Raw genomic sequence first — 24,979 nt, forward strand, 5'->3', positions numbered from 1 at the left:
AAACAATCAGCAGCTCTCAGTTTGGTATGGAAAATCAAATTTATTAATGATTGACTTACAGTATTATCTTTCCCACTTCCCATTTACCTGAAAAGCTGTAGTAAACAGCTAAGTTGGTTAATATACTAATTAGATTTTGTGACATCGCTTCACCTTTGACCTAGCTGCTCTCCTCTCAGATAACGCCTCTGGATAAATTTCCACTCGTGTGCACAGGGAGGCTCATAAGAATATGCACTGTAGTGTCTGTATTAGCAAAAACCTAGAACCAACCAAATATCCAACAGGACAGATAAATATAATATGGTATAGCCACATAAAACAATACCGTAACGCAGATCTACCTGTATCAAAACGGATAAGTCTTTTTTTTTTTTTTCCTTTTTTCCTTTTTGTCTTTTTTCGTGTCCGGCAACGGATCGCAACCCTCAGTGTCGCGCCCATACTGGACCGGGACCGGCAACGGGATCGCAACCCTCGGTGTTGCTCCCACACCTCGCTCAGCCAGTGAGTGGGAACCGGTCTGTATGTGGGATCCGAACCCTCGGCGGGAGCGCCACCATGCTCCCAAGCGGCGCACTGTAGCAGTGCGCCACCGGGCCGGCCAAAACGGATAAGTCTTTAAGAACCTGTTATGTAGGGCCGGCCCGGTGGCACACTCGGTAGAGTGTGGCGCTTGGGAGTGCGGCGGCGCTCCCGCTGAGGGTTCGGATCCCATATAGAGACCGGTCCGCTCACTGGCTGAGCGCAGTGCGGGCGCGACACCGAGGGTTGCGATCCCGTTACCGGTCACGAAAAAAAGACAAAAAGGAAAAAAAAAAAAGAACATGTTATGTAAAACACACCACTATACATTGCTACTGGGCGCACACAAATGTAGCATGGACTGGGAATACACACCAAGTGCAGTGTACTAATTAACCTGGACTGGGGGAGGGGGAGAGGAGAATGGGATCTCAGTGGAATGAATATACGTGGGCTTCACGTGTAACCATCAACTTTGTTGAACAAAGCTGATCAAGAGCAGAGTTCCTGACCAGTGCAGTCCACAACCTGTTTGCATATGACACCGGACCACTGATGATAAGATGCTCGTGACAGAATGTAAATCAACACACAACTTCCTTTGTCAACAAAGCCTCGCTGTGAGAAAGTATCATCTAAACAGTGAGTTAAGTGGCATAGCTACATCATTCTGGCACAAGCTCTTTGTCTCACCATGGCCTGGTAACAAACGGTTCATGTACCAGCACCTTAAGGCAGAATGACCTGGACTGAAGATGACAAAAAGTTAGCATTTTGTAAATCTGGGAAATGGCTACACAGAACTCCTTGCTATATTTTTCTCTGTAGTGTCATTTTCCATGGGCAAATATTTTTCTCTGTACTATCCTGCCACAAGTTAGGATGGAATTTCCTGCATCTAAGATGCCAGTCTTCTTTCCTTTTGCTTCTCTTTTGGTGTTAAAATACTATTTCTTTGATGAAATGATGAGGATGAGGGTCCTTCTGTCTTCCTCTCTTTCTTGCAAATGATCTTGAATTGTACAATGTGAAGAGACCTTGCGCTAGTGAACTGTACACTTAAAAATGGTTAGGACAGCAAGTTTTATGCAATGTGTACTTAACTATAATTAAAAAAAATTTTTTTTATTGATCTTGGAAAACATGACATTGGCAACCCATGTGGACTCCTCAATTTCTTTTTATTTTCTATATTCTTGATGCATGAAATCCAAAATTCTGAGAATCAAAGTTCTGCAGTAAGCTACAATAAGTTGCCTTCTGCTGCCAGCAGTTTATACTTCTCATTAGCGTTGTATGTGTGTTTATACCTGTATTACCTGTGTGTGTGTGGACAGATATACTGTACATATACAGTTGGCCCTCCATATCTGTGGGCTCCACATCTGCGGGTTTCACATCTGCGGATTCAACCAACCGTAGGTTGAAAATACAGTACTTGTGGGATGCAGAACCCATGGGCACTGAGGATACACTTTTAGTATCCTTGAGTTCCACAGGGCCAACTGTGGTACTTGAGCATCCTGAGATTTGGGTATCCACAGGGGGTCCTAGAACCAATCCCCCGTGGATACCACGGATGACTATACACACACATATATAAATAATCATGAACATGTTCCAAGTTAGATGCTGAGAAAGTATGATTTTTATTTAAAATAGTAAGATGTCCTCTCAGTTTTGTTTCTCCTCCTTACGGGGTAAAATATAGAAAATGTGATACTAATAGTGACAAAACCAAATAAAACCTCCCCCCACTGCTAAGATTTAACCTCATGCAAAGGCCTGTTTGTGATCCAGCCTGTTGTTCACTTTCTACTCTTTAATGCTATTGAGAACCAGATCCCGAGAGGATGATGGGGAATAATACCAATTAACGCAGCTTCCCAGAGGCTCCTCAGCTCCTGCAGCACCATGGAATGGGCGCTGACACAGAGGTGCGTCACCATAGTGCACACAGTGGTGACCATGCGACCTTCCACTCCGGCCCCAACCCCTCCCACCATGAACCAAGCTCTTCAATCACATGGTAATTACTTAAGTGGCAAGCACAGCCCATGTTTCTGCCAACGATGTAATGCTGATTCTCTTACATTACTTATCTTAAAACAACCCAGCCACATGTGACTGCATGCCACAAAGTAAGTTCTCTGTGAGAACACTGTGAACTAACTTAATGAATTTAAGCCTTTTCTCAGAAAACTTGGAATCCAACACAGCCAAAACGTGTAATTTCCATCTTAAGGCAAGTAAGCAGCTAAATTTTTTATTTTTTATTTATTTTTTTTTATTTATTTTATTTATTTTTTTTTTGAGGAAACAAATGAGAAAGAAAAAAACAGAAGAGGAAAAGAAATTGGTACTGCATATGGGCTCATGTAGAATGTCAACAGCTTCCAAATTAATAGGAAATGCATGTCGAAGAGAATATAAACCACTATAGGTCTGTGAACACACAATCCGACAACACTGAATGCGGTGCCTTTGGTGTTTTGTTTGTTTGCTTGTTTTTTAATCAACTGGTGAGAGTGTCCACATTGCAAGGAAGACGCCATGCAATCCGTGCTGGCTGTAGTACCTTAGAAAGCAATCCAGCCTTACAAAGGCAGCTCTAGACATACATATATCACCAGGGGCCGGGTGACTGTCTTATGGTCAGTCTGACCTCTCACGGTGGAGCTTGGGAAAGTGGGGGCCAAAGGAGAGGTAACTGGAATATCCAGATCTAATTACCCCCCAAAACAAACTCGTGATTAAATCTACTGAGAAAATAAAGGATTTTCTATTTAATTAAGATGCCTAAGCTCCATTTACATAATACAAGAATAAAGTAGTTGAACATGGTTGTTACAATGCTCTACTGTAGGGCTTGCAAACTTCAATGCCATGAGGGACCAGGCAGGTAGCAAAATGAGTGCGGTGACTAAGTATATAAGACAACAGGGCATACTGGAGACTGAGGCCACAATGGAAAGGACAGCACCACCTAAGGGCATGCACATTTTATTTTTAAACATGTATCTGAGGTTGTGAGGGGTGGGAAATGGGGAGAGGGGAAGGGAGGAATTGGTAAATGGCCACAAAAATCGATTACACTGTATAATGATGAATATACTAATTATACTGATTTGAACATCACATACTGCACACTGGTATTGATAATCAATGCTGTACCCATCTGGACAAATATAATGTTGATAGTGTAGATGTGGGTTGCCTTTTAGGGACCCACACTGTGCACTTCCACCTATGTGATCCCGTTGGCTCCTAATAACCAAATAACAGCTGTATTATCATCAATATCCCACAGAGAAGCTACTGTCAGCTGCCTGCACCACAGCTATAGTCTTCTCAGCTCCTTCCTCCTTCCCTGCAGGCATAAGCAGACTCCTACTTCAGAGGTGGCAATGTCTGACCCTTCCATCACATGGCACATGACACAAATCACAGCCAAAAGGATCTGCAGGGGGACTTCGGAGAAAAGTTTCCCCTCCCTAATAAACACAGATGCAAGGAGACACTGCCTTCCTTCCTATCCTCAGCCATACTTGGAGGAGGAAATGGAGCTTTGGAATGTAGCTATTTGGTGTAGCTCTCAGAACAAGGAGGGGCCTCCAGAGATACAAAGATGCCTCTGAAGGGTCCTAGCGGGCCCAGGTGGTTGAATCAGCTTTCCTGTTGGGGGAGGTACTAAGTTTCTTACTGTTTAAGCCACACTCACGTAGGTTTGTGGCATGTGCAGTTGAAACAGAACCTTTCATAACATGCTCATGGAAATAAATGAACAGATGGATGTTCATCAAGGTTACATGACTTGCTTAAGGTTTCACAGCATGTGACAGAAGCTGAGATAGAACCAAACCACAGACCTCTAGACACCAAACCCCACATTCTTTCCAGGGAGCCACACGACTTCTCTTGCTCAGTCTATTTACTTCATTTAACAGATATTTACTGAGCACCGGCTACATGTCATGCCCTATTCTAGGTGCCAGGGACACAGCAGAGAACCAAGCAGAGCTCTGCCTTCCTGGGCTGACTACCCACCAGAAAAATAACTGGCAATCTCCACTTATGACAAACCAGACTCTGTCCTAAGCACTTGACACATACTAAGGGTGCTATTATAATCCCCATTTCAAAGTGGGTGCTCGAAGCTCCCACCATTCTGCCTGGGGTGCACAGTGGGACAAGCTGTTGTCCTCTCGGTCTGGTCTTCTTTGCTCCTATCCTCAGTGACAGAAAATATGCAGGGACCTCGAGGCCATCTCCATTTACCAAATTAAAGAGAAACTGGTCATAACACAGGTGCAGTTCTTTAGCAACAAGCTGCTGCAGGCCCTCAGTCTGCCTGTATGTTTCTGCCCTGATGGCCAAAGAAGTCAGGGGGTCAAACACAATTACCCATCTTTAACACCACTGCCAGCAAGGCCAGACAAGGAAGCAGGATGGGAAAGCCCCAGAAGCAAGAAGGGCCTAGAGGTAGCTCTCTCATGTCCCCGGCACTTGTCCTTAGGAAAAGACCCAGTGTGGCCTGTTGGTGGCAGTGGAATAGCAGACCGGGGTGAGGGAGCCAAGTCCTGCAGGTACAAGCAGGCACAGGGCAGAGGCAGCCCAGCAGATGGGACATGGACTCTCACGGCTGGCCGCAGAGCAGAGGGAGGCCTAAGAACTCAGTCAGAACCACAGCATCCCAGCAGGGGCCACAGGGTGGCCAGAGTGTTGGGGGGCCTCAAGGGTTGACAAGCCCCCAAGCTGGGGGAGGCAGATGAGGGAGGGCCAATGGAAGCCTAGGCAGAGGGAGTCAAGGTCTCAGTGGAGGGACAAGGAGGCAAGGGAGCTCCAGGGACTGGCATCGCTCCCAGTGTGTTTGCTACACACTGCCAGGCACACTGCGGCAGAGAGCATGAGGCAGTGTAGAGTGTCTGTGCGGAAAATGACTCACAGAGATGACTGAAACACGACAACCGAGGGCCATGCAGAGAGAGGCTGAAGAACAAGGGGCCCAGGTGATGGTGGGGCATGCCAGGGAAGCAGAAAGGAGTGGGGGTGAGTTACAGTCGGGGGCACCACAGGCAGTCCCTGACGCGTCCAGGTGGGAATGGCCGGGGAGTGTCAAGGCACTTGCTGGTTGTGATCATCCCCAAAGACCCGGGACAGAGCGGACGCGGCGTGGCAGCAGGGTGGGCTGGGGTGCGAGCGCGAGCTCCCCACTGATTCTGACAGCCACGGTGGTGGGGCTTGCGGCTGTGGCACACACACGATGCTGGGTGAATGAGCAGAGAAGTGAGTGAATATGGCGGTTTTGTTGGGAAGAGCGGGCCGGGTGGTAGCCACAGAGGGAAGTGAGCTGAAGCCTTGGCTCATGTCAGCTGAGTGATGAAGAGTCTTCACTTCACTCAGGACAAGGAAACGGTGTGGAAGCCATGCAGCAGAGGGCATGCGTGTTGGCACTGACACGTAAGAGACCTGCTTTCAGGGTTGGAATCTCTCTTAAGCCAGCAGCATTTCAACAGAAAGAGAGAAACAGAGACTCTTGGGCAAGCCATTTAATGCCCCACCTCTGCTTTCTGTAAATGACCCAAGGCATGGTGAGGACAGAGCACGGCTGTGACTCGCACATGCTCTCAGACGCGCAAAGCTCCAAGTAAACAGGAAATCAGGATCTGCCCCTGATGCCTTCACACTGTGGGATGATCCAGTGTGACGGTGACATCAAACAGGAAATGGATGAGGAACTTCAGGCTTCCGTGGACACTAGTGAGCTGCAAGGAGCATCTTGATGACCACACTGGAGAGCTCAGCTCTTGGTGTGCAGTCAGACACTGGGCCTCCCGAAGATCCCACTGGCTCCAGAAGATCAGATGGGAATGCTGCCCTGCAACTCATAACACACATCTAGGCTGGAAGGACTGAACGGAGCTGGCGGGAATGATCTATGTCTGCTGTCGCCATCACCCCAACTGCCTCTCCTGGGAACATCCAAACCTATCAGGCCACTAAGCACTACATTCACCTTTGAAGGGATTCTAGAAAACCAATTTCTTTGCAAGTCATTTCAGACCAAACAGGTGCCCAGGAATCCCTGATGGAAGTGAGATGGTGATGTTGTCTTAAACTTGCTCCCAACATGGGTTGGGGAATGATGGTGAAAAATTACAGCTTCTCATAGATGTCCTATAGTTTATTTTGTGATAAAACCCACAAAAACCAACGTAAGTCTTATTCCTTCTCTTAAGCCCACAATTTACACAAAGGGTACCTCCATCCTCAAAGGGCCCATGCACATAGTCTGACATTTTAATTTAATCTTTTTAAATAAATCCATCTTCACACTTGGGAAATAAGTGACCCCTGAGATTCTGACAACCAATTTGTCCCCTTTAGCATTCCAAGAAGTCAAGAGCACATATTATTATTCCCAGATTGCTTCTGAGCACAACAGAGGTGAGGTCAGCATCTCGGCATCAGTCAGGCTGAAAAGCACCAGGTCTCGGGACTCCAGCCAAGCCTCCAGCTGACCTGGCTCCTTTTGGAGCAAATGCTCACCTACCTGCATGGGGGCTTCTGGCAACTGCCACAGGTCCGGGGTAGCAAACCCTGTTCCATCCTTGCTAGGGAGATGCCAGGTACGGCCCTGTCTTTGAGTTATTTTAATGCTTGTTCTTTCCTGCCAGCCTATTCTGTCCTGCATATGAGCAAAATCTAATTAGAGAGTGAAGAAAATAACAAAAGAAAAACTCAAGCCCCATGAAGTCAGTTACTATGATTTTTATAGACCGTAGCATAGATGGAAAGGTTCTGTTCCAACCAACCCCTTGCAAAGATTCCAAGAAAGTCTTATAGTGCAAGTAATAAAGATCAAATGTCTCCTCTGCAATTACTTTCAACAATAACACAAGGCATCATTACTCTGAGGGTGCTAGCCCACACCTGTGGCCCTGCTGATGTCAGGAGGAACTGGGCAATCACAGGATACTGCAGAGGAAGGACATGCCCAACCAGGTCCCCTTAGAAGGAAGGACACAACTTACCTAAAGGCCCATTAACTCATTTTGATAGCTCTGGAAATTTCTCTCCCCAATGCTCACGGTCCTCCCTGAGTGACCATCAACTCCTACTACCAGTAACAAATGCCCTTACTTTGTCAAGTCATTTAAACTACCCTTTGTGATCATTCTCCCACCCTAGAGATGAACACAATGAGCTGTCAATTGATACTTGTTTTGTTGACTAATTCAGAATTTCAAGGCAATATACTCATATAAGTAAAGCATGCTGTAGGATACAGAAAACTTAAATAAACAATAAACCTCCTTGGGTTTAGGCTGAATTACTGAACTTCACTATGCCTCCATGTACTCTGCTAGACCACAGAACCTTCTGGAAGACAACTTTATACCACTACTGTGCAGATGTGATAAAGTCCAAAAGGGACTGGAAGAGCAGCCTGAGGAACCCACTGCCCATGGTAAAGAGCTGAGACAACCTTCAGGAATGGGCCATCAAGGGAACTGACCTATGCCCGCACTCAACCCGAGGACACTCTACAGGCTAGTCCAGTGACCATGTATCAACTGCATACAGATTCATTTCTGCCTGCAGAATTAGGACATATCTTGAGCTATAAGAACTCCCACGGGTCTATGACCTTTGGCTTCTCCCCATCTCTCTCTGCTACTTACAGGCCAGGTGGCAGAGAGTGGGAAGAGGAGAGAGGAGATGGTGAACTCCAAACAGAAAATGACACTAGTAAAAACTTGAGAAGGTAGTCTGAATCTACTGTCGCATTTTAAAAGATCTATAGAAACCTACATCCATAGATTATCTCTAGTTGACTAACCCATTTTTAAAAAAGCAATTAGAATTTATATCAGGACAATTTATTTTATCAAGTTGCAGCTTGACATAATTTCATTTTATGTGATAATTCTGAAAACTTTTAAAAAAAATTTCCTTGTGGGGCCGGCCCGGTGGCACACTGCTACAGTGCGCCGCTTGGGAGCGCGGCGGCGCTCCCGCCGAGGGTTCGGATCCCACATACAGACCGGCCGCTCACTGGCTGAGCAGGGTGTGGGCGCGACACCGAGGGTTGCGATCCCGTTGCCGGTCCCGGTCCGGTACGGGCGCGACACTGAGGGTTGCGATCCGTTGCCGGTCACGAAAAAAGACAAAAAGGAAAAAAAAAATTTCCTTGTGTAATGGAAAACCTGACAGAAGATTCAAAGAGGATGTTTCCATACACACCGCATGTTTCTATATACACCACAGTCTGCCACTATGTCAATTGTTGAGTTGTGTTATTTTTAAATCAACTGGCTGCTTAATAAAAACATTACAAAACAAAGTGCACACATGGTACCTAATTTTCATATATTATTAACTCTGCTTGAGGTTTTTTGTGGGAATTAAAAAAAAAAAAATCAAGCAAGCAGGCATCTGTCCCCATCTGAAATCGTGCAAGCTAATTTTATTTTCTAATTCCCCACTGTTTACAAAAATCCTCTTAGGCATGCAAAAATAAAGGGGGGCGGAGGGGGGGTTCGTTGCCTTTCTGTTATCCTTTCTTAGCTAAGTCTCCCTAGTGTACTCCTTCACTTTATAGGCCCACGCTGGAACAGCTCCAGCCTTCAGGCCCCAGTGGTGGCTTCTTTTAGTCCATAGTGGGATGTGGGATATGTTCCAGGTCAGCTGCCCTTAAATCCTCCAAGTTAGCTTCCTGCAGCAGACACTGTCAGAGTGCGATGTGTTCCCCGGCCCAGGTCACATCTTCTGTGGACAACTACCCTACAAGTTGCAACTTCCTATCTCGAGCACCTGCCCCTCTCTGCCTAAGGGCACCATCCAGGCACAGGGGAGTGCGAGGTCTGAGTGCAGGGCAGGCCAGAAGCATCAAGAAGTTAACTCCCCTAGAAGTGATTCTTAGTCACTGAGAAATGAGAGGTAGGGGTTTTAAAAACCCCAGCTTCTCACTGTTCATCGTGCTAACTCTGAGATATGTCCTGTACAGCCCATAGGGCATGCAGGGATCAGTAATGCAATCTTTCAAGCTTTTCTCCTCCCTGTCTCACTTCCTAGCCCTCACCATGCTTCCTGGAAAGACCTCCTAAATATACCACCTGTACCCGAATCCTTTTACTTTGAGGGGACCCAAACCACAAGCATTTTTAATGCTTTGAAATAAACCATGTCTTAATTTGATCATTCTTTGTGTAACTTGTTTGTTTACCTGGCCCTCTAAGAGAGTACTTCAAAAAGTTCGTAGAAAAAGTTGAACTAAAAGATAATAGGAATCCTTCCATGAACTTTTGAAGACCCCTCATATTAATCAGAATTCTATACTGGTTTACACATTTGGACAATGGAGAGTAGACATTTAGGATCACCCCCCAATGCTTCAAGGCACTGAAAAGTGCTACAACACGAAGGAACCGTCAAGTGTGAGTATAATCTTGTGACATTTTTATTATAAAGGCTTATTCTTTGAAAACTAGTAATCCACATACATGGCAAATGATAATTCTAGTAGCCAGGATCTGTTATTATGTTGCACTCTGTTCACTAACCCTACTGGGGAACAAGATGTCTGCTGCATTTACAACAACGCTCCCGGGCCCTCTCTCCACCACGACTGTGGCCTGGGTTTTCCATTAATGGGGACAATCATAAAATCTCAAGGAGTTATGGGAAAGACGAAGCCATTTCCCTTCCTTTAAAGAGGAGTGAGGGCAGTGGCACGTGAGAGGGCAGTGGCACGTGAGAGGACAGGGCTGGCCTTCTCCCACTCCTCCCCCGTCCTCCTCCAGGCCTATGTGTAGTTACCCTTTTTTTGGCCATAAGCTATGTGAAGGTAGAAGTAATAAGCACCTATTTGGTCAACATCTAGTTTAGGCTTTAGTCAACATCTATTACCAGGTTGGCACATGTTTGGTTAATAATCATGAACTGTTGCAAAGTTTAAGGACACACTTAAACAATTTCAGTTTTGGTATTCCAGTGCATAATTGGTAACAGAAAACTGTTTATGAGCATTTTAAACTAATAGTGTTCTTTAAATAATTCAAAATGTTTCTTCAATTTGCAAGAGTTTTAAGAAGGGGCAGGGGGTGCTTTTCTTACCACCATTTGGTCTACGTGCTATATAAATGCCAAGAGAGCAGATTGGGAACAATGAAGAATTACTGTACAACATAACAATGAACCAGAAAAGAGGAAGACACGTGACCCAGAGAAGCAGTGGAAATGACCTGGGAGAGAAGTCAAGGCCAAGCTCAGGCAAGATGAGCCCTCAGCAGCCAAGAGGGCAACCCCTCTACCCGGGAGCTGGCGAGGGCTCCAGCGGGTGGGCTCCCACAGGAAGGGGCACCAGAGAGAGCCGGAACACAGAGGAATGGGAGTGGGAGGAGTAAACAAAGTACTTCCAAGAAGATTTCAAAAAGAAAAAAAAAGTACACTTTCCCAGAAAAGCAAAGGCTGAACAACAACAACAAAATCATAGAATACAACTTAGCTTCATGGTGACTAACAGAGTCATGACAATATAAATACAATTTATTGATTCAATTAAAAATAATGATATAATACTGGAAAGATGGAGGGGGGTGGGTAGTAAACAGTGCTAAGCCCTTGTCTATAGTAGCATGAAAAATATAATGTCAAAATGTAATAAATCAAGAAATCATAAAAGTTTATTATTTAGGGATAGAGAAGACAGTACTCAAAGAAATAGCTTAAGATGTGTTAAAGGTGGCTGCTTGTGGAAAAGAGGACAAGGAACAGGGAGGAACAGGCAAAGAGTAGCATTTTTCATTACAAGCCTTCAGGTAGTATACGATTTTTAATTATGTGCATAATTACTTTAACAAACCATTTTAAATTCATTTAAGAAAGAAAATAAATACAGTGGAGGTATAGTTAACAACAAATTCAGAACTAGAGAAAATAAAATTAGTGATTCAGAAAAATTAGCTCATGTAATTCTTTCAATACCCAGAGAAAAAGACTATAAGCGAAAATAGCAGAAATGTGGAAATTTGACATAAGAAATCCAGTCATCTGAAGGACAGGAACTGTACAAGGAGAGATCAGAGCAGATGCAGAAAAGGAAATAAGCAAAGACATTACAGAAATATTCCATGGGCTAATGAAAGGCCCAAGCCTATACTGAAAGGAACAAGCATCAGGGAAATTAAAGAAAAGAGATCCACACCAAGGGCACTGCCTTCTCTTCCACACCACTAAATGCCAGCAGAAAGACAGAACACAGTAAAACACATGGTACAACTGTGTGCTGAAGGAGTAAAAGAATGACTGCCTGATGATGGACATATGGATAGACAGAAGGAAAGAAGGAACAAACCAAACCAACCATTGGGACCACATCTACAGAGACTGAGGATAAATGATGATGACCCAAATATTCTATATTAACCAAGACATTCCGAAACATGCAAACATGCAGAAAGCATTATGCCCGTTCCCATCCTTAAAATATAAATAAATAAATTTACTCATAAAAGAACTCCAGCCTCTTCAGAGAGTAATAAAGGAAATTACGTTAAGTAATGTGACTAGTAAAATGAGTTATACAAATTCCAAAACTAATTCTTGAATGAGGAAATAAATGCAAATGAGAAAGTAATCAAACTTATCTGGATCTAAAATCCAGATTCACAGGCAATTTAAAAATGAAATGCAAATGTCTAATGAGCTATGAAAAAGAGTTCAACTTCATTAGTAATTAAGTGGATGCAAATAAAAACAATGAGGTGTAATTTATGATTCATCAAATTCATAAAGATTAAACAATCACAATGCCCAGCCCTTGTGAGGGTTTAAGGAAAGGAACACTTATGTTGGTAAGTGACCCAGCAATTTCATCCCCTGGGATTTTATCTTGTGGAAAATAACTAGCTACTAATAAACACAAAGATACATGCAAAAGGATGTTCACAGCATTGGTTTTTACAAGAGTAAAAACTATGGAGCACTGTACATGCCCAGAAGCAGATTCTTTAAATAAATTATGAGACATTCTATACAGATGGATTTACTATTTGAGGTGTTGCTATGGAAAATAAATGGTTGCAGTAATTAAAAACCAGAATTCACATCTCTTCATTAAACAACAACAACAAAAAGAATGTATTTTGGGGAACAGTATAAAGTCACTTCGGAGGGATTGTCTGGTGGTAAAGGGTGTTTAAACATGACAGCACACACAATAGGCCAAGCCTAAAAGAAAAGAACAAGGTGCAGAAGACGACAGGCAGAAAGATACCACTGGAGAAGGTGCTCGAACAAGAAAGCCCAACAATCCTGCTTAGGGACACACTCGCACTAAAAGCCATTTGGAGAGAGAAGATGAAGGGGGATGATAAACACAAACACAGGGAGCAGACAGCCTGGGCAGGCTATGGAGAAAGGAAGCAGGAAGGTCCCTGTCATGAACCACGTTCTAGTTTAAGCTGGGAGACAGAGTCTTGGTGTTCATCTGATCATTATGGTTTTTACACACACATGTGTTACATATATTCTTTTTCAGCTATCAAATATTATATAATAATCTTTTTTAAAAAACACACAAGTAATGACACTTCATTTTCAGTCATCCCAAATGGTTTTAATAATCTGACTTGCCTCCCAACAGAATATCTGAAGAGAGAAAAATCTACTATTGATCACATAAAATTCTCAAATATGCAGCTAGTCAGAGAAAATGAAGAACTCTTCAAAAGTATGATTACAATACTTCTGCAAATTTAATAGAAACCTCAGCTCTGAATCCCCCTGGGTTATGGCTGAGCTTATTTAGTCTCAGGATCCACGTGTAGACACCCCACGAGGAACCAGAAATGCAGTAGGCAAAACTCCTAGAAATCTCATGTTTGTTAGTTATCACTGTCATTTACTCCTAAAAAGAAATGTTAGCAAATCACCACAAACTCTCATGAATTCTACTTCTAAGGGAGAAAATGTATGTATAAAAGCATCAGCCATCGTGCTGGTACAAAAGCCACTCTACCCCGCTGGACATCTTTGTCCTTAGCTGCAACTCGTTTTTCAGGATGCTATCTTCCTGAGAGGAAGTTTGCTGACAATGAATTTGGAGAAGATATGCGATGCTCAGAGCCAACTTACTGTGGTGATTCGCCTGCCTCAAAACACACACATTCCCAAACTGACACGGGAACCACACAGGTGCTTTTCCTAATGCATCAGCACTGCTCTGTGCCATGAGAAAGGATCCTTTGACACCTTAAACGGGTGCTGTTGTAAGTTTCTTCGGCAAATAAGGCCCTAAAAAGATTTGGCAACGTCAGGGCCAAATCACTCTGATTATTCTGTCTCTCTGTACTTACAGAGTCCCACATCCAGACACCAAAACAGAAGACTGAAGAGAACAATATGTTCGGAAGTGGGGCTGGTTAGAAAGCAGACCTGCAGAATCAGAATCCCCCTTTTAACAGGCCCCCAAGGGATTCACATATACCTTGAACTTTGGGAAGCTGGGCTAGAGGGCTTAACAAACTGAGATTACACAGGGAGCACCATTTTCAATTAGACTACATCCAGCGGCTTTGGAGAGAGAATGATGGACGTTGTGGGGAGAGGAACTAACTCCCCTGCCCCAGCCAGGCCTCACTGCTGCCTGTAACCAAGAAGCCCAACCCACTGTGACAGATGCCATCATCCCTACACTCTGGTGGGACCTTTTAACTAGCTTGTTCCACCTGCCTTTCATCCAGGCTTTCCTGACTTCCTGAGGGGTTCCTAGTATCCATCAAGTGTCTAAGCCAGAGAGGCAGAGAGACAGGGGCGGGGGGGTCCTAAGATGCTAAGTCAATGGGGGAACCAAACACAAACCACTACAGGTCTCTATCCCACCTCCCTACCCTTACCCCCACCCCCCAAACAAACACACACCATGCTCCAAGATCTTGCTTCCTTTCCTACAGCCCTCTTTCCTCATCTAAGCTCTTTGGAACCCCCTTTCCCATGGTAAACAAACCCCTGTTCTCCATTAACCTTTCCTCTGCCTTACTGTGGGCCGCCTCTCCATGTAGACACTGTTTCCCCGGGAGGACACCCAATGGAGGACTTTCACTCAATAGTGGAAGTTTCACTCACTCCTGCCCACCACCCAAAATGAAGCCCTCCCTCGCCCATCACAGGAAGGTCTTTTTTGCAGCTCATAAGCCAGGGCCACACCACCCTCTACCCCTCTTTGCTGACCTCCACAGAGCCTCTTGTCACTAAGTCTCTGGCCCGGGCCTCACTGCCACCCTGGGTGACACTATTTTCAATCAAGGTCCCCTCTGGATGCCTCACCTCACAGTTCTTGGGCCCCCTCGCTCCAGCACCATTCCCCATCACCCAGAACTGCTCTCCTTCAGAGAGTTAACCTGATATCCCACTCTCTTAACTATTAGCTCTGATGCTTTTGTTCTCTCAAACTCTCCATTCATCTCTTGTCTGCTTCTGGTTTCCCTGCCTCTCAAACCCCCACCGCAATGCCCATCGGAAACCCCTCTTTAACCAATACAGCCAACTTCTGTCCATTTTCAAAATGCAAAATCCCCTCCACCAGCCCCAGGGAAGAGGAGGCAGTGGGGTAGCACTCCAGGCCCTCCACACCACTGTCATGAGTAGTCCATTTTTATCTGCTTTATACAGGGGGTTCTGCATGGAGAATCTGGCCAAAAAACAAGACTGCACACTGAAAAGAAGTTTAAGAAACATTCATGGAGAAGACTGTAACTACCTAATGATGCTACCTGCCTCATCTTGTCCCCTTCAAGTCTATCCTGTACTCTGCTCCAGAGTGGTGTAGTCAAAATGCCAACCTGATCGCCTGTAAACATCACTCCCTGGCAGCATTATTCACAATAACCGAAAAGTGGAAACAACACAAATGCCCATTAACTGATGAGTGGACAGATGAAATGTGCCTATCCATGCAACGGAATACTACTTGGAAATAAGGACCAAAGGACTGACATATGCTACAACATGGATGAACACAGAAAACGGAAAACATGCTCAGTGAAAGAAGCCAGTCACAAAAGGCAACATGCTATAGGATTCCATGTATATGAAATGGCCAGAATAGGCAAACCTAAGGAGACTGAAAATAGATTAATGGTTGCTTAGGGCTGGGGAGAGTGGGGGAAAGGAAAGTGACAATAGGGATTCTTTTTGTGGTTATCAAAATGTTCTAGAGTCGACTGTGGTCATAGTTGCACAACTCTGAATATACCAGAGGTCATTAAACTGTATGCTTCAAGTGGGTGAACTGTATGGTATATAAATATGTCAATAAAACTTTAAAAAATAGTCACTGCCCAGTTAGACCCCTCCCAGAGCTCCCCGTCCCCTACAGGGCCAAGTCAGTGTTTCTCTGCAAGTTGGTCTCAAACTGTCCCCTCACCCGTTTTCATTTCCCACTGTCCCTCATCTTGCATTTTATACTCTAGGAATTCCAAATTCTCCAAACCCCCACCTTGTCATCCTGTTCCTGTCAAGGCTTATGTTCACACCTGGGACTCCTAGGCCCCTCAACCCTGGTCTTCTCTCAGAGCTGGGCTGAGGGCACCTCCTCTAGGTTCCCATTGCATAAAGTCTCGCCCTCTCAGGAGCTCAAGGAGTATCCACAGTCTAGTGTGCAGCTCTAGAGCTCATAGTTAGGACCTTCCGTTTCTACCCACGGGCTCTGACCTGGCCTCTTGGCACAGCGCCTGAGTCCCAGGTCCTACATCCGCTGCCTTGCCATTGCACATCTGCAAAGAGCTACATTGTCACTCTGCTCATAGCCCGTGGCCATGGACCCAGCACTCAGGAGTCCACACTGTCCTCACAGGCTCTGAACTAACCAAGGCTGACAGGCTCCTGGAATGCAAAGACGGTAACTCTTCACCCTCAGTCTCCAGCATTCCATTTCCCTTCTCTGGGAAAGATAAAGTCAACTCTAAGGAGAGTCCCTGCTGGCTCCCTACAAGTAATTCATATCCTAGGAAAACACTTTGTCCCCATCTCCTTTGTCTGGACTGTGAGCAAAAGTGCAACAAATGGCATTAATTGCCACAAGGGGAGAGCAATGTGGCAGGTGTCTGTCCCTCAAGAAAGGAGACAGGCAGGTGGAAGAGAAGAACTGGGAATGGTATCAAAGCCCTGGGACTAAACCTGGATCTTTCCATTGACCCTCCCCCCATGAGTCCAACTTCCTGACAACAAAGAGTAGAATTCCCAGTCATTCCAATGGGGCTTCTCAGAGACATCTCCAGCATTTTTAGTTTCTTCACGTCCACGCACAAGGCACCTAAATTTTGATGACAGCAGCTGACATTTACACTGATAAGTAACTGGCTGAATTATCTCACCATCCTTGTAAGACACAATCTTTGACTGGGAAAGCACCCCCACTGGTGCTGAATGTATGGTGTTAGATGACTTATACAATGCCATTTTGCAATGAGAATTAGTGTAAATATGGGGCTTGAAGGCCAATAAATAAATTGCATGATTTTCAATTATTAAATCAAGATCGGGAACATTTCTGGACAAAGAGACGAAGAATGAGCTTGACCCCTGAACCTGTGAGGATCCCGAACAAGTGAACTCAAGGACAATCTGATGTTGTGGCACAAACCGACCTCCTCTCCTATGACAAGACCATCCAGATGGACAGAGCCACACACAGCAAGGTCGGCCGTCTGGAGCTGACCGCAGTGTCCACGGCCTGGAAGGAGCCAGAGGAGAATGGAGGCTAGAGGCTTCCAGCTCTGCTCCATGTCTGCCCCCGACCATCTCGGCAGGTCTGTCTAAATTCTAAGGAATAAAATGCCATACCAGCTGCAGATCAAGGTGCAGGACAGAAAGGAAACGCTGATGATGTCTTGGAGGCTCTTGTCAGACAACTGCTGCAGCACAGTTAGAGCAGGGAACCATGTGAAGGGACACTGTGGTGGTGTGATGATGACACAGGCCGCTGCCACTCGGAGATGTGGGTCACCTGTCAGCAGAGGGTGGCTTGGGGGTGGGCACCAAAGGTGAGCCAAGCCAGGAAGCACCTTAGAGAGGTGAAAGTGAGGCTGTTTTAGCATCGTACTCAAATACGACGAGAGCGTCTCACAGAGAGAGTGGCACGGGCAAGTGGTCCTACCAGGCCAGATCAGAGAATTAGACCCCCCCAGAGCTGAACTCGACAGAAACAAGTGATTTTAAACCTTCGGTGTCAGGACAGAGACTAAAGAACACAGCTTCACAGCTGGTGTCTCCTCTCCTCCCACACTGCACAGACATGTATGTGACCACCTGTCCCTCTCCCAGGACAGAGCCCAGGGCTGGGGCTGAAGGAGAAATGTCGCCGCCCACCACTCCACAGCTTCCCACTGGTGTCCCTACAACCCCTCCAAAACACCTCTGCTGTCTGCAGAGTGGTTTTAAAGTAAAACTAAAAGTAAGAAGCAGGAGGGCCGTAGTCAGCGGAGAAGCAGCAGTTTTCCCTGTCCCTGCCGCGTATGGGAGCAGGACCTCCGGATTGACTCATGACACACTTCTCAGTCTCTGGTAGCATTTCATCTGGAAAAACAACTCAGTACCAGACTCTATGCTCTGGTAACCACAAACAACACCTGTTTTCACAACTTCTGTCCCCAAAATTATTAGCTATGTCTTAATGTGTTCTATGATACTCATTTCATGTAAAGGTTCCAGTTGATGGGAGATTTTAGTGACTAATTCCTCAGATGCCAAATTTTTAAAAATAACCTATTAAAATTGGTCTATGATATGACTTTTGATCTGCACAAATAAGAGGAACTCTGCCTAATGTGCTTTTAAAAATAGGTTGGGTAGGGAGAGATGTGGAGATTATCACAGGCAATGAAGATACACATAGAAGCAGAAAGTTACACAAAAAATACAAAACAGGGACACCATCCTCCCCCAAGGAAGGACAAAGGCTTGCAGCTCCCTGCATGGTAGGAGGGGGAGGCAAGTCAGGCGTTGGGTCCAGCCTCTAGCCAGGGCACAGAGGAAAGAACTACCACTCCCCGTCCTGCCTAACTCTGGCTTACAAGGGCCAACGGGAACCTGAAATAAATTTTCCTTAACTGGAAGAGGGCTAGTTAACGAGCCAGTGTATTCTCTTGAGCTACAAGGCAATCTCTTTTTAAGAATTTTATGAACCTATAGAGCTGTGTGTGTACATATAACATTATATTACATTATATTAGATCGAGCCATATGAAACTTAAATGTTTACAATAAAATAGCCAAAAGCAAGTTCATATGGTTCAACCTAATCTAATCTATATAGAAGATAGTACTGCATATTACACATTATCAAAATTATATATCAGAAATAGTATAATATTACACAGATTACTGTTGCACTAAAAGGCAGCTCTTTGCTCCATATTTCTAATTTTTCAAAATGCTCCCCTGATTTATCCTTTAAGCCCTCTCTCTGGAATCTCGAGCTCCGTCATTCCACCACAGCCCCACCCACTGCTGCAGTGCCAGCATTTGTGGGGACTACTGCCCCTGGTTGCTACTCTTGCCCTTGAGGGTTGCTGCCACCAGGGGACACCACCACAGTATGGTCACACAGTCCCAGCACTTTTTTCCAGAAATATGAAAGGGGTTCTCCAATTAACTTCACTCCACTAATAACCAGCAATTTCCAGCTTTTCATCAAAATAAATATTTTTCATAATGTTATCTGAAACTTCAAAGCACATCGTTCTTTTTTAATATTTTTAAATTAATGAACCCAAGATGGACTAGGATAAACTGGTAAAGACTGGCTAAGAAAAACTGAACCCTAATCTTAAACTGAACCCCTCACGGCTCCTTTCCATTTGGTTTTCCTCAGCTCTTTCCCGAGAGGCTTACAAACATGTTTCCTATTGACCCCAGACAGATCCTATCCTTCATCTGCATTCTCTAAGCTTTGTAACTTCTAAATCTTTAAACCTGGACTATCAAATACCAAAAAAATTTTTTTTTCCATTTTAAAGGCGAACAGCACACTAGTTTTTCCACTTCCACTGGCACCTCTCAATAGGGGGAGTTTTTAATCAATAGACAGTGGCTAGTTCATTAAAATTCTAGCTGATTACACTTAGTTTAAGCTCTAAGTTGTCCAAGGAGACAGTCCGAAAGATTAAAGTAACAAGAATCTTATAATCACAAACCCCAAAGGAAATAAACTGGTTTCCTTACAGAAGATGAACTACTCTTTTACCTAAATCAATATTTACAAAAGCATAAGTTGACCTATCATATTATTTTTTAAAGACCTTGGATGAGCCATGGGCCTCCTCCCACAAGACCTGAGGAGTGGCGTGGGTCCCAGTGAGAGTCTGACCTGACACAATGCTGCCGCCCAGTCAGTCAGTCCCCTCGTGCCACGAACCAGAATCCAAACACGCTGTGCAGCTCAGGTTCCTTTCTCAGTCACAAAACCTCATTTCCACTTTCTAGGAAGTGGGGAAATGTCAAGCCATTTCTTTCTAAAGGAAGAATCCAAATGCTTCTAGGATAGCAAAGGTTCAGATCCTGAACCAAAATTTGTATGAACTGAGTAGAAGAACCACGTGGATTACCTTTGCTCAAAAACACACATAGTTTTGAAAACGGATGAAGAAGGTGCCACTGAAACAGGCTGGGTTTTAGTGAATGCCAAATACCTGAAAAGTAGTTTGCAACATCTAGTAAACTAAGAGCACAGCAGGATTGGCTTTGCCTTAGCACAACTCTTAGCACAACCTCAAATTACTCAATTTGTGCTTCAAACATGACATGAACTAAGCCCAGATAAGATTCAGTGCCAACAACAGACTCCAAATATACCCAGAATATCTGCATACCAAGGATTCAACACCAGAATACTCCCAAAGAAAGCAGTGAGGAAAACGAACCCCTGTTGTTTGCACAGAACATAAAGCGTGTCAATTACAACCTGACACACTAGCCTTCAGAGCTTATAGGAAAATTTTTCAATTTCAGAGTCCAAAGAGTTTGTAACCAGGGGGAAAGTAAAAATAGCTTTGCCAACTCTTTACTAGTCATCACTTTATAGCTATATCCACAGAAAATCCCAGTTTCATTTTAAACAATGATTTTCACCTTTTCCCCCACCAAAATAGAAGTACCCAACTGTCTTTCTTTAATTTGTGACTTGGTTTAATTTAGCTTTCTCCTCTGATGTTTCTCTATCCATTCATACAAGAGCCCAGCACATGGCCAGGCATAGCTGCAGCAACCACTGCAAGACAGGGCCCCTGGACAGGGCGCCTGAACAGGGCGCCTGTGAGGAGCCCCATCCTGAGATGCAGCAGATGCGCAGACAAGTTCCCCAACCTCTCAGGTTGGGGGAAGAAAGGCCAACCCAGCCTGTGGCACACCATAAACAAGCAGGGGGCCCCAGTAAAGGAAGCATCTGGGGGAGCAGGCATTCTTCTACACCGAGGTCCTGCTGGGGTGCGAGTTCAGGGATAGAACTTGCTATGTTCCGGCCCTGGGGATAGGGGAAGGAGAGTGTGTGACAGGACCCAGGTAAGTACCCAGGACTCAGGGCTGACCTGACCAACAGCACATACGGCAAAGGCAGCTGGCCACCTCAGTGTGCAGAGTCAGGACTGGTCTCCAGGCCGTAACTGAGCATGTGAGTGAGGACAAGAAGACATGTGGAGCCCAGGATCCAGGGCAGGCCTGGGAGTTAGAATCAGAGACTTGTTGTTGAAAGCCCTGGACAATAAATATTGGTTCATATCATGCACAGGGGTTTGGCTGAAGGGGCAAGAGTGTTGGCAACCAGTCTCTCTTTGAGGTACTGAAAATACTACGTATTTAAGCAAATCTTCTAGCTGGAATAAGAAATAAGTTTTGCTCTGAGGAAAAATATTTAGAACTTCTCCAGGACTTGGATGATTCATCACATCTAACACTCTTAACTGCTCCTCAGCCAAGGACACCAAGAGAAGGGACCTGCCTCCTCCTAAAAGATAGCCTCACTGTGCCCCCCCCCCCCCCAAAGGATGATGAATAACCAGGTGGCCTCGACCTTGGTTAAGGGCAGCACTGAGGGAGGCAGTACTGACTGGACCCACCACCTGGGACCTGTGCATAATCAGACAGCCTACATGCACCAGGAGTGCTGAAGTGAACAGAGGGGAAACCTGCTTATCCAAATTAGTCTATGCTACCTGTGAAGAGAAAAGCACTTGAAGTAAAAGAGAATTATCTCCACAACAAGACGTCAATCAGCCCAGAAGATGGGGGTTCATGTCAGCAAAAACAGCTTCAACACAACCCGCGTGGTGGTGTTGAAGCTGCATCAGAGCATGCAGCTTAATGCAATGGTATCTCAGGTCAAAGGTAAATAAACAAACCTACAGGTCATTAGAAATGAGCAATCAAAAGGTGATTTGGTCCAAAAACACACATTTAGTACAGCTTTCTGTCTGACAGCACCCCCTTTCTCATCCTGTCTTTCCTTTGAGCTTAACAATGATCTGGGGTGGTGGGCAGGCCTCACAATCCCCCCATCTGATAGGTGGGTGAACTGAGGCTCTACAAGCTCCAGGCCTTCCAGGTTCACATCCGCAGGGAATGGTGAGTACAGTTGTGGGGTCAGGGCTCATCAGTCAGACCAGGGCTCTGGATGAGAACCCACACCATGCTGGGTTCTGACAGCTCATTCATGTCAAGGCAGTGGAAGCGTCTAGTAAGGACCCCTCTATCCACAACCATGCCAGGTCTTCACAGGGAAGAAAAATGAAGAAAGGCAGAACCTGCTCTTGAGGAGAAAACATCGTGTGCTGCTGAAGAAAATGATTACATGGTCTTAGCTGCAGCCTTCAAGAGTCTCAGTCTAGAGAAGAGCATGAATGAAAGAGCAGGGGTAAGCGAAACAATGTCCAGGGAGGACCAACGCAAAAGAATCAGCCTAAGGCTTGGACAGAGGAGTAACAAAAGATGTGATCAGAGGACGAAGATGGGGACATGAGCCCAGGCCAAGGATCCTCCAAATCCTTACCCCCTGCACCAGGGGCCTGCTCCAGTCTCTCTGGACCAGAAACACCTAAACTTACGGCCACTGTAATCTATCAGGTCCATTCCAGAGGGAAATGTTTCTAAAGGAAGCATGACATGCTACTGGGCTAGTTCTCCAATCAAACTGGAGAGTCCAGTCCGCAACCACACAAAGGAACCCTGGGAAGATTTTAACAAAAGGACATTTCTGAAGGAGCACAGAGGTTTGGAGAAGAAAACAGCTGTCTAAAAATAAAGCTTTTATATTGTTATTAGGTACACACCTACAAAGTCAGACAGTACATGAAACAGCTCCTGAAATGCCAAGAAGACGCACTAGGAAGATAGAGCAGTTGGCAGAGGAGCACAAAAGAGACATCTTTCAAAGAGTGACTTCTGCAAAGGGTGTCCAGTGGGTCAGCCTCGGCTGGAGGTACTGGAGAGGCAGCAGAGGCTGCAGCGAACCCTGGGAGCAGCTCCTCCGCACCCCCTTCTGGCCAAGGCTGAGGTAACAGAAGGAACACTGGAGAAATGGAAATACAGGGGCAGAAGGGGAAAGAGAACAGGTTAAAATGGCAATCCCATTTTAGAGAGTTCTAGTGACAGTCAAACCACAAGAGCCTTGCCGGACTCCTGTGCTGAAACAGGTACCTTATGTGCTGTGGTAAGGAGGGAGTTTTGTGGACTGATGAAAGAAAAGATCCAGTGTCAGCACAGCTACTGGGAACACAGGTTCCACATAAGTCAGTGTAAGGTCATGACTGCTTTATGCTGAGAGAGCGAGCAAGCCACAGCAGACAGGTATCCGGTGAGCTCACGGATCTCAAATGTATGCATCGGGCTTTTGTTTCCACTGGGGAGCTATGCAGACACAGTGAGCCCAGTGCCACTTTATTAAAAAGGCTGTGAGAGGGAAATGACCTAATTTTATGGCATTTGTCTCAACTGTTAGTGTTTTATTATCATATGGTATATCAGGTCAAGTTCCATGCTGACTTGTTATCCAATGATCCCACAGTAAATAAGACTTAAATGTAAGACCTGACACTGTAAAGCATACAGGGGGGAAAGCTCCACGACACCGGGCTGGACAATGATTTCTTGGCTAGAACAGGCAACAAAAACAAGGGGAAAAAAAGAAAACGAATGGAATTGCACCAAGCTAAAAAGCTTCTGCAGAGCAAAGGAAACAATGCATGAAAAGACAGCCCATGGATTGGCAGAAAATATCTGCAAACCACACATGTGATAAGGGGCTAGTAACCAAAATATATAAGGAACTCGAACAACTCAATAGCAAGAAAACAAATAATCTGATTAAAAAATGAGCACAGTAGCTGCTAAAGGATTCCATTAAAAAATAAATAAAAATTTTTAAAATGGGCACTGGACCTGAACTGACATTTCTCAAAAGAAGAGATACAAATGGCCAACAGATATATTTTTTAAATGATCAACATCACTAATTATCAGGGAAATGTAAATTAAAACCCCAATGAGATGTCACCTCACTCACAGCAAAATGGCTATTATCAAAAAGATGAACGACAACAAGTGTTGCTGAGCACGTGGAGAATGTAAAGTAGTTGTTGTTGGGAATTTAAATTAGTACAGCCATTATGGAGACCAGAATGGAGGTTCTTCAAAAAACTAAAAGAATTACCGTATGATCGAGCATTCCCACTTTTGGGCATATAGCCAAAAGAATTGAATTCAGTATGGTGAAGAGATGTCTGACTCCCATGTTCACTGCAGCACTATTCACAATAGCCAAGGTACGGAAGCAACCTAAGTGTCCATTGTCAGATGAACGGATAAACAAAATGTGGTATATTCACACAGTGGAATACTATACGCCTTCAAAAGAAGTAAATTCTGTCATTCATGACAACATGGATGGAATTGGACATCATGCTAAGTGAAATAAGCAAGTCACAGAAAGACAAAAACTATATTATCTGACTTATGTATAGAATCTAAAAAAGTCAGTCTCAAAAAACAGAATAGAAAGGTGGTTACCAGAGGCTGGAGGAGAAGCAGAGAGATGGGGAAAGAGACATATTGATCAAGGGGTACAAAGTTTCAGATAGACTAGAGGAATAAGTTTTAGTGATCTACTGTACTTCATGGTGACCATAGTTAATCATAAGTCACTGTATATTCCAAAATTGCTCAGAGAGATTTTTAACATTCTTAACACACCAAAAATTATAAATTGGTGAGGTGATGGATATGTCAATTAGCTTGACGAATCTATGATGTACAGATAGATCTTGTACCCCATAAATACACACAATTATTGTCTGTCTATTCAAAATTTTTAACTTAAAAAAAAGACAAAAAAATCCAGCTGAAACACAGACTGAGAGAGAGACCGCCACAGGAGCTAGTACTGTGTCGTGGACATCTGACC

The 24,979-nt window shown here is 44.8% G+C and overlaps 1 protein-coding gene across 1 annotated transcript in view; it reads right to left on the reverse strand.

The window, feature by feature from the left end:
* Positions 1–24,979, reverse strand: part of DTD1 (D-tyrosyl-tRNA deacylase 1) — a 160,297-nt gene that overhangs the window by 14,363 nt on the left and 120,955 nt on the right. The window lies entirely within an intron of this gene.

Source organism: Galeopterus variegatus, unplaced genomic scaffold, assembly GCF_000696425.1.
Source record: "Galeopterus variegatus unplaced genomic scaffold, G_variegatus-3.0.2 Scaffold116, whole genome shotgun sequence".
NCBI classification, from domain to species: Eukaryota; Metazoa; Chordata; class Mammalia; order Dermoptera; family Cynocephalidae; genus Galeopterus; species Galeopterus variegatus.